The 8,308-nt window shown below is 33.3% G+C and overlaps 2 long non-coding RNA genes across 2 annotated transcripts; both read left to right on the plus strand.

The window, feature by feature from the left end:
* Nucleotides 2,960–3,865, plus strand: LOC107643723. Its single transcript, XR_001621052.2, has 3 exons — nucleotides 2,960–3,315; nucleotides 3,392–3,517; nucleotides 3,833–3,865. It is a non-coding gene; the product is annotated as an uncharacterized LOC107643723 (long non-coding RNA).
* Nucleotides 4,047–5,723, plus strand: LOC110272204. Its single transcript, XR_002363203.1, has 5 exons — nucleotides 4,047–4,557; nucleotides 4,841–5,055; nucleotides 5,130–5,215; nucleotides 5,313–5,360; nucleotides 5,577–5,723. It is a non-coding gene; the product is annotated as an uncharacterized LOC110272204 (long non-coding RNA).

Genomic DNA, 8,308 nt, shown 5'->3' on the forward strand with positions numbered 1-8,308 from the left:
TTTTAGATTAAAAATTGTTATTAAATAATAAAAAATTATTACTTTAATTTTAGTAATACCTTTTAAAATACTGTAACTACCATACCACCATGGCAAGCATAGACACCATACACCTTGTATATAACCCTTGTATGTTTTGAGGGAAGTCCGTGGAAATTTGTATTCAAATAATGTAGATAGACACGATTGGTTGACAAAGAGAGATTTCATTCTTTAACTACATAAAAGAGACAAAGATCGAAGACTATTATTAGGATTTAGTTGGGGACTCAGATTATAGACAACGAAAGTAAAAGGAATAAAATATGATCTCCAAGTTGCAATTAAAAATTAATATGGATGAAATGTGATCTTTTCTTCTTGCTTCAAGCAAAACCAGATCTGATCTTCAAGTCCCAATTGACTTTGATGCGGAGAGGAGTCTCCATCTTTTATATTTTCATAGTTGATATATGACTTAGAATTCGATGAAAATCCTTTCTTTAAAATTCTATAGATAGAACCCTTTAATAATTTAGTGAAAGGTTTAGGATGAGACTAGGAAAGTAGGAAGAAATAAGGGCTTTTAATACAAACTGCAAATTGCAAAAGTATGAAAGAAAAAGTATATGAATAACAAATTGCAAATACAAGAGAAAATAAAAAAGATGCATGGCCTAGGACTTTTCTGCAGAACGAAGATATGAATAAGTTTGAAAATATTCATTTGGCACTTAAGTGTGTTATAACTAAGGAAGACAAAAGAACCATTAAAATGGGCCAACCGTAGAGAGCTCTCGACCATCAAAGAGACGTCAGGGAAGAATCAAATGAGAGAACATAAGATAAGAAGACATCACATCTAACTCAAAATCTTAAAGTATTAAATTAATGAGTCTTTTATCTTATAAACTCTTCACTCTTTCTTGTTTTTTTTAATGTTACACTCTTACACTTGCAATATTAATATTATCCACTATATAAACGGGAACAAAAATTATTAAGTCTCTATAAAATCCGTCCCTATAAATAAATGAAAGTTGGGGTGGGAGAAGAGATTCCCACCTTCATGGGATCTGTTAAACTTATGNNTTTGATAATAGAATGAAAATGAAGATTTGTTAAGTTTCTACATGAATAGAGATTTGCTTTTATTCTTTGGACACTTGTTATAATTTTATGACATAAAATACAAAATAATCTTTTATTTTTATTATATAAAAATTTAAAATTAGAATTATAGTTATTAAAGGTTTTGATAATATGAGATTAGATAATATTATCACAAAAGTGTTATAGATAATGCAAGAATAATCTTATATGTTTGAAAGGATTTAACCTTGAAATGATATAAATGAATTTTATGTTATACTTAGGTTTATTTTGGGTGTTTTAATGAATAAATTATGCATATTTATAGTTAAATTATGTTAGACTATGTCTGTGAGGGAAATGAATTTCTAGGGATAGCTTGTTCTGGGATGTCAAGAAAGAAGATGAAACTATTTTAATTTTATTATGATTATTATTGTGTTTTTTTAGAGTTTTTTATTTTTTTTTTAATAAATACCCACAAATATCTGTATGAATTTACTATTTTCACAGAGATCAATAAATAGAAATCTGTGATTGAGATTATAAATGGACAGAGAGAATAATTTCTTTTAACAAAGATAGAGGAAGATTCGCTCCCAATGGGCGTCATTATCATTCCTAATTTTAAGGGATTCATATAAACACTTAGCTAATTCACTCACACACAATCTTTAATCTAAATCATCAACTTACAATACAAACTCCAATTAAGAATACCTATTAAAGATGGAGTTATAGAAAATTGTGTTATCTTTCAATTAATTCATACATGGAATCAACCGATTATAAGTAGGTTGCGATATTTAGAAAATACTAATAATATATCAAGTTGGTTGTTGAAGGTGCCACTACTAGAAAATTAGTTATTACAGACGGATATTTTCGACGGATTTTATTCTACGGAAATACAGACGGAATTTTAGAGGATTTTTTGTCGGAAAACCAAAAAAATAAATTAGCATAAATTACAGACGGAAAAGAGAATCCATCTATAATTCTGTCGGAAAAATTAATTTTTTCATGAGAAATAGTTACAGACGGAAAATCTGTCTGTAATTAAGTAGACGAAAATACTGCGCTTTATTAAATTATTACAGACGGAAAATCTGTCTGTAATTTAAAATTTTCCGCCGGAAAAAAAAAACTAAACCTAATCTACCCGTCTCTTTCTCGAGCTCCTGCTCCATTCACAAATAACTTTTGACTCAATTCACAAAGCACTCCATGAAGATGAACAATTAACATTAGCTAACCTTAACCCTCCCTGCCTTCATTGTGCCTCACTGTACCCTAACTCTCTCTTCATTGTGCTTCACGAAGAACCCCTAACCGCGACGAAGAGCCCCTAACAGCACTCTGCAAGAACGTCGCCGGTCGCCGGCGCTCGCAATGCCTCCGTCGAAGAACCCCTAACCGCGATGAAGAACCCCTAACCCTCCTTTGAGTTTCCTCGCTCTTCTCTCGTCACTCTCACCCTCAAGCTCACTGAGTCTCACCTCTCTCGCGGCTGGTCTCACCGTCGACCTCTCTAGCTCTCCGGTATATCGCTTCTCTCGCGGGCGTTTCAGACTCAAGGTCGTCGCGCTCTGTTTCCGTCGCTGCTCTGTCACCGTCACTGCTCTATCGCGCTCTGTCGCAAGCGAATCGATGGAATTTGACCCAATCCCAATCGATTCCTGCTCCAAAGAGAACCAGAGCATCTACCAGCAGTTGTTTAAATTACGCCGATTCAGGTATGCATTGTTTAAATTACGCCGATAAACCTTAGGGCTCAATTTTTCTACGCCAGTTTTAGCTAGGTTTATCATACTTTGCTTTTGTGGCTCAATTGTTTAATGGTTCCAACTATTATATAATGAAAAAAAAAAGTATACAAAATTAATGGAAGCAGAAAAGCTTGATTGAAGACACTGTGATAGTCAAGTTCAAATAAAGAGAATGTGACTAGTAACGAATAAATTAAAGTTGCATGATATTTCGTTAAATGCTAAAACATTTTTTAAATATATATAAGGCAATTTTGAACTATATAGTTTGCACATTTGTTTGAACTTCTGCAGCAAAGCATTGCCGTATGGAGTTACTCATGCAGCAAAGGTTAGTGGCTTGCCCATGGTTTATTCATCTGCAATCATCTTCTTTCCTTTTTTTTCCTGATCTGTTTTTCTATTTTAGGCTCTAGAACCTGCTACTCTTGTTCCTCTTCAGCTTTTAAAGTCAAGTGGAACCAAATGCATAATGGTAAGTGTACTTAAAAAGGCTTTTAAACTTCTGCTATAAGGTAAGAGGTTATACTGACATTTGCAAATTATCTAAGGTTGGTGACCCAAAGCAACTTCCTGCAACTGTCCTCTCAAATGTTGCGAGTAAATATCTTTACGAGTGCAGCATGTTTGAACATTTACAAAGGGCAGGGCATCCTGTTATCATGCTTACTGAGCAGGTACATAGTTTGCTACTGGATCTGATCTGAAGTCTTTTTGTTTTTAAGGTTTAGGGTTTATCCGTTTAGTTTGCCTTGTTTGACTGAATAATCAATTCAGCACAATTCTTATTTACTGTTGAGAAGGATTAAGTAGAGATATAAAAAGGATTGAGTAGAATATGTGTGGTTCATTGCTATATTATGAAATTGATGCTGATTATTTTTACACTGACTGTAAAAGTGGAATCCATCCCATATGGAATATGCATTTTGTCTATTTGGTGAATCTTGGAGTGTATTGAATGTGGATTTTCAGCTGTTTCTTTTGATTAGTTGCAAAAGCTTTAAAGAAAGTAAATGTTGTTTTTCTAAAATAAAATGCTTGAATTTGAAGGAGAAATTTCAATCTTCAAACTTGGTTTTTATCTCTTTATCACTTATTCTTTTTATTAGGGAGTCATGTTGATGGATATGAAGAGGGATTTGAGAACCCTTTAATATTGATGAGTTAGTCTGTATGCATGTGAAGGGATTAGAGAATTCAATTCATGGTATACTTGTCTTTCATGTTTTATGCATCCAACCATTCTTTTTATTAGGGAGTCGTGTTGATGTATATGAAGATGGATTTGAGAACCCTTTAATATTGATGAGTTAGTCTGTATGCATGCGAAGGGATTAGAGAATTCAATTTGCATGATAACTGCTATTACAATAATACTTCAGGTCATGTTTAATTTGATCTCTCTTTGCTGTCCTGATATTGCTTTTGCAAAGTTATAGTTAATGATAGTATTTTGTTGTTGAGCAACAAACTAGTTCCTTAATATGTTTGCTTTAAGCCACAACGTCCCAAATATTTCTTGATGGATGCCTCATGAGGTCTGAAAATTATAGCTTCTTTGATGAGTATGCAGGGCTAGGGGATAAGGCTGTTTGTGGCAACAAAACTAGGACGAATTCGAGCGGCCGCAAAGCAGGCGCTTTTGGAAGTAGTTCAAGCTGCACCAAACAGCATAGGATACTATGCAAGAGGGAAGGTTGATGTTTCTGGAAGGGTAAATGAATCTGCTTATGTTTTGGCTAATTGTTGGAAGAGTTTGAACAGTAGTTCTTGCAAAGTATGTCTTGAGAATTCTGTAAATGCATCTATTCACAACCCTTAACAATATATATAGCATTGAAAAGTTTGAACAAAATCCAAGACCTATTAATATGTGTGGATCATATCTGAAAGGGTAAACTACAGTAAATGCTATAGTTTGGTTTCAGTGAATGTTAAGTATAATTTAACCTATTGAGAACATTGTGGAATACTCATTTTCTTAAGTGGTTTTGCAGGGGTTACATGGCTCCAGAGTACCTAGCTCATGGTCAGTTAACAGAAAAGGCAGATGTATATAGTTTTGGAGTGTTAGTCTTAGAAATAGTTACTGGGAGACAGAATAACAGAAGCAAATCAACAGAATACTCAGACAGCATAGTTATACTCAACCAGGGTTTGGAAAGAACCCAATTCTGACAGAGAACTGCTTTGATTATTGCCCAACTCATCGGTATTCTTTCACTTCAACATCTCTATGTCCAATCGTTTCCAAGACCAAATTGCTAATCTATGCGTTTGTTGCAGAGAACTACTTTGCTTGGCTTCTCAAAGTCTTGCGCCTCTGTTCTAAGATTGACCTTCTTCTATTCTGTTTCCTTCTTGTTCTGAATGTGAGTTTCCTTTGCAACCGTAACTGTAACAGTAATTTTAACTATGTGATGGTTCTTGTGATCCATAACAATAACATATCATTTTTGTTGTCAAAAGGTTATTTTTTCTATTTCTGGAAGCTCCCCATGTCGCCAAAATCCCGAGGTATGTCTCTCTTGTTAAATTTTGAAACGCCAATCATTAATTTACAAATTTTAGTTTTGAGATCATGAGTTGGCACTTCTCTCTACTTCCTTAGCTTGCTGAATTTTTAGAAACTTAAGATGGATCCCCCTGAAGGGAAGTATAGTTGATAATCAGTGAATTTAACTCCGCTTTAACTCAGCCTCGGTGCATGTGTGTGTACTTTTTTTGTTACAGATGTTTGTATTGTTGGTGTTGCAAGGACTCTAATGGGGGATCTACTTGGCAACCTATCATCTCTATCAGCAACACAACTAGGCTCAATTGTTATCAACTAGGCTCAATTGTTGCAGCTACCATGCTTGCAGTACATTGTAGAAGCAAGGTTTTTTTTTCATTGATGAATTGCCAAAATTATACACTTCTGCTGTGTTCAAATGATTTTCTTGTGGTATTTCAGTAGATACTTAACACTTTGTGCTTATGCAGATATTTCTCTTTGCATCCACTTTGCTTTGGTTCGGTTGAATATATCAAGGTAGTATAACTGTCGTTTAGGCTTTATCATTGCAAGCTAGGACATGCTCTTAACACGTGCAAATTAGAATTATCTTCTAACTGTCTGCAAAATCTTTAGGATGATGATCATTGATCTTGATGCACATCAAGGAAATGGCCATGAAACAGACTTTGCCAATGATAGTATGGCCACCAAAATTCTCCTTATGTTGTCTGACTTCTTACCTTTTAGGATTTTCACTGAAAAGACTGTGTAATGGCAGGCCTAACTTTAGAGGGAAGTATCAAGTACCACATCTAGCTAGGACCACTACAATGGTCTTCTTCACAGCCCATGGACTTTGCTACATTATCTTTTGGGACAACATTAATCAAATCTAAGAGGTAAATTCAATAAGCAACTTGTTCAATGCAAAGTCCTTTTTCAATCATAAACTATATAGGCTAACATTGCAAGAGCTTTCATTGTAGATGCAACATAGTATTTCAATTTCCTCTCATGTTGCTACAATAGGATTCAACTTTTCATATATATTGCTCTCACGGGGACACAGAAATTGTTGAGTTCTGATCAGTGCATATAGATAGCTAATTTCAAATATGCACCGTGATGTCATACAAATCATATAAATCATTGAGAAATTGTGTTGATCTTTTTCTCCACATCTGTTGCAGTGCTCAAATATATTCTTGACAGTGCTAAAATAAAAGCTCAATCATTCATTACTCTTTTTCTTTGTTATTCTTCTTGTAAACTTTTGCATACTAGCTTTACAGGAGTTTGCTGAGATGAAGGACAATGGGAAGATGGCTGAAGGATTAAGAGAAGAGGAAAAAGCAGGAAATTAGGACTCATAATGCTCAGTTGCATGCTGCAGTATCCGTGGCAGGCATAGCTGCTGCCGTTGTGGCCATTGCAGCTTCAATAGAGTGTACATTGTAGAATCAATAGAGTGTACATAGCAGCCATAAGAAAGTATACATAGCTGCCATAAAGTTCTACACTTACCATATGAGTGGTCTCTAGCTTAGTTTGCATTGTTCAAGAAATTTTAGAAAATTCTAAGGATACTACTTTACTAATGTTTGTGAGACATGGATGTAATTTTCACTCCATGTGGATGTATAACTGTATATTATTGAATAAGTGGAGTTATATGCAAAGAAATATTATATAGATAATCTATTTTTCATATATCTCAAAGAAGAAAAAAATAATATATAATTTATATGAGTTGAGTTGAGTTTTTTTATATTTATTTTGTATGAAAACAAGTTTATTTTGCAATTAGAAAAATAAAAAAAAAATTATTTTACCTTACTGACGGATTTACAGACGGATTTTCTGTCTGTAATCAGAACGTGGGATGATTTTCCAAAGTTTAAATTACAGACGGAAAATCTGTCGAAAATTCCGTCTGTAATTATAGACGGAAAATCCGTCTGTAATTACAGACGGAAAATCCGTCTGAAAATACGTCTGTAGTTACAGACGGAAAATCCGTCGGAAAGTTCGTCGCCTTTGGGAAATGGATAGAAAATTTACAGAGGAAAAATTCGTCGGTAACTGGTAAAAATTCGTCTGTAATTTTCCGACGGAAAAAAATCCGTCGGTAAATAATTTCCGACGGGCTTTTACAGAGGGACAAAATCCGTCGGTAATTTCGTCGGTAACCAAAAATCTGTCTGTAATAAAGACCAAATCCGTCTGTAAATCTGTCTGTATTAATCCATTTTCTAGTTGTGAGCAATTTACTACTATAAATTTGCAAAAAATTTATCTCTTTGATCGAATTCAAATTTGATCTTATGCATGGTAAACTAAGAGTGAAGCAATTTTCCTTATGTTATAGAGTCCAAAATTGTTTAAACTAGATAAATATGGAATAAATTATCACTATATCTTGTATAGATTTAGATTCTCTAAATTTTAAATTTTATTTTAAAGAGTAAAGTGTAATCTCTCACTATTTATTTCATATGTGGAACCAACAGAAAATATGAGAGAAAAATTATTTAAGGTGAGAGATCACACTTTACTCTCTAAAATAAAAATTTAAAATTTAGAAGACCCAAATTCATCTTGTATAATTGGTTCATGTTGATTAAGTATTCATCACTTAAGAGTGTGTTGTTTTATTTTCAAATTTTAAATTTAGAAATTGTTTTTAGGTGCATTATATATTATCTTTTAAATTTTGATAGGAATTCAAACTTTTAATTATTTAACTTTAATTAATAAACTAATTGAACAACTAAACATATGCATGTTCTTCTAGAATTTAAAGTTCTTTTGAATAATCTTAAATATGTATTGTAGAAATGCAAACCTATGAAAGTTGATCTGGGATTTTCAATGTCCGACAAAAATCAAGGTCTTTGTTTAAAAAGCACTTCGGAACAAAATTTTTATAAATTAAAAATTTACTAAAAAAATTTAAATCAGAGTG

The sequence above is a fragment of the Arachis ipaensis genome, chromosome B05 (assembly GCF_000816755.2).
Source record: "Arachis ipaensis cultivar K30076 chromosome B05, Araip1.1, whole genome shotgun sequence".
Lineage (NCBI taxonomy): Eukaryota > Viridiplantae > Streptophyta > Magnoliopsida > Fabales > Fabaceae > Arachis > Arachis ipaensis.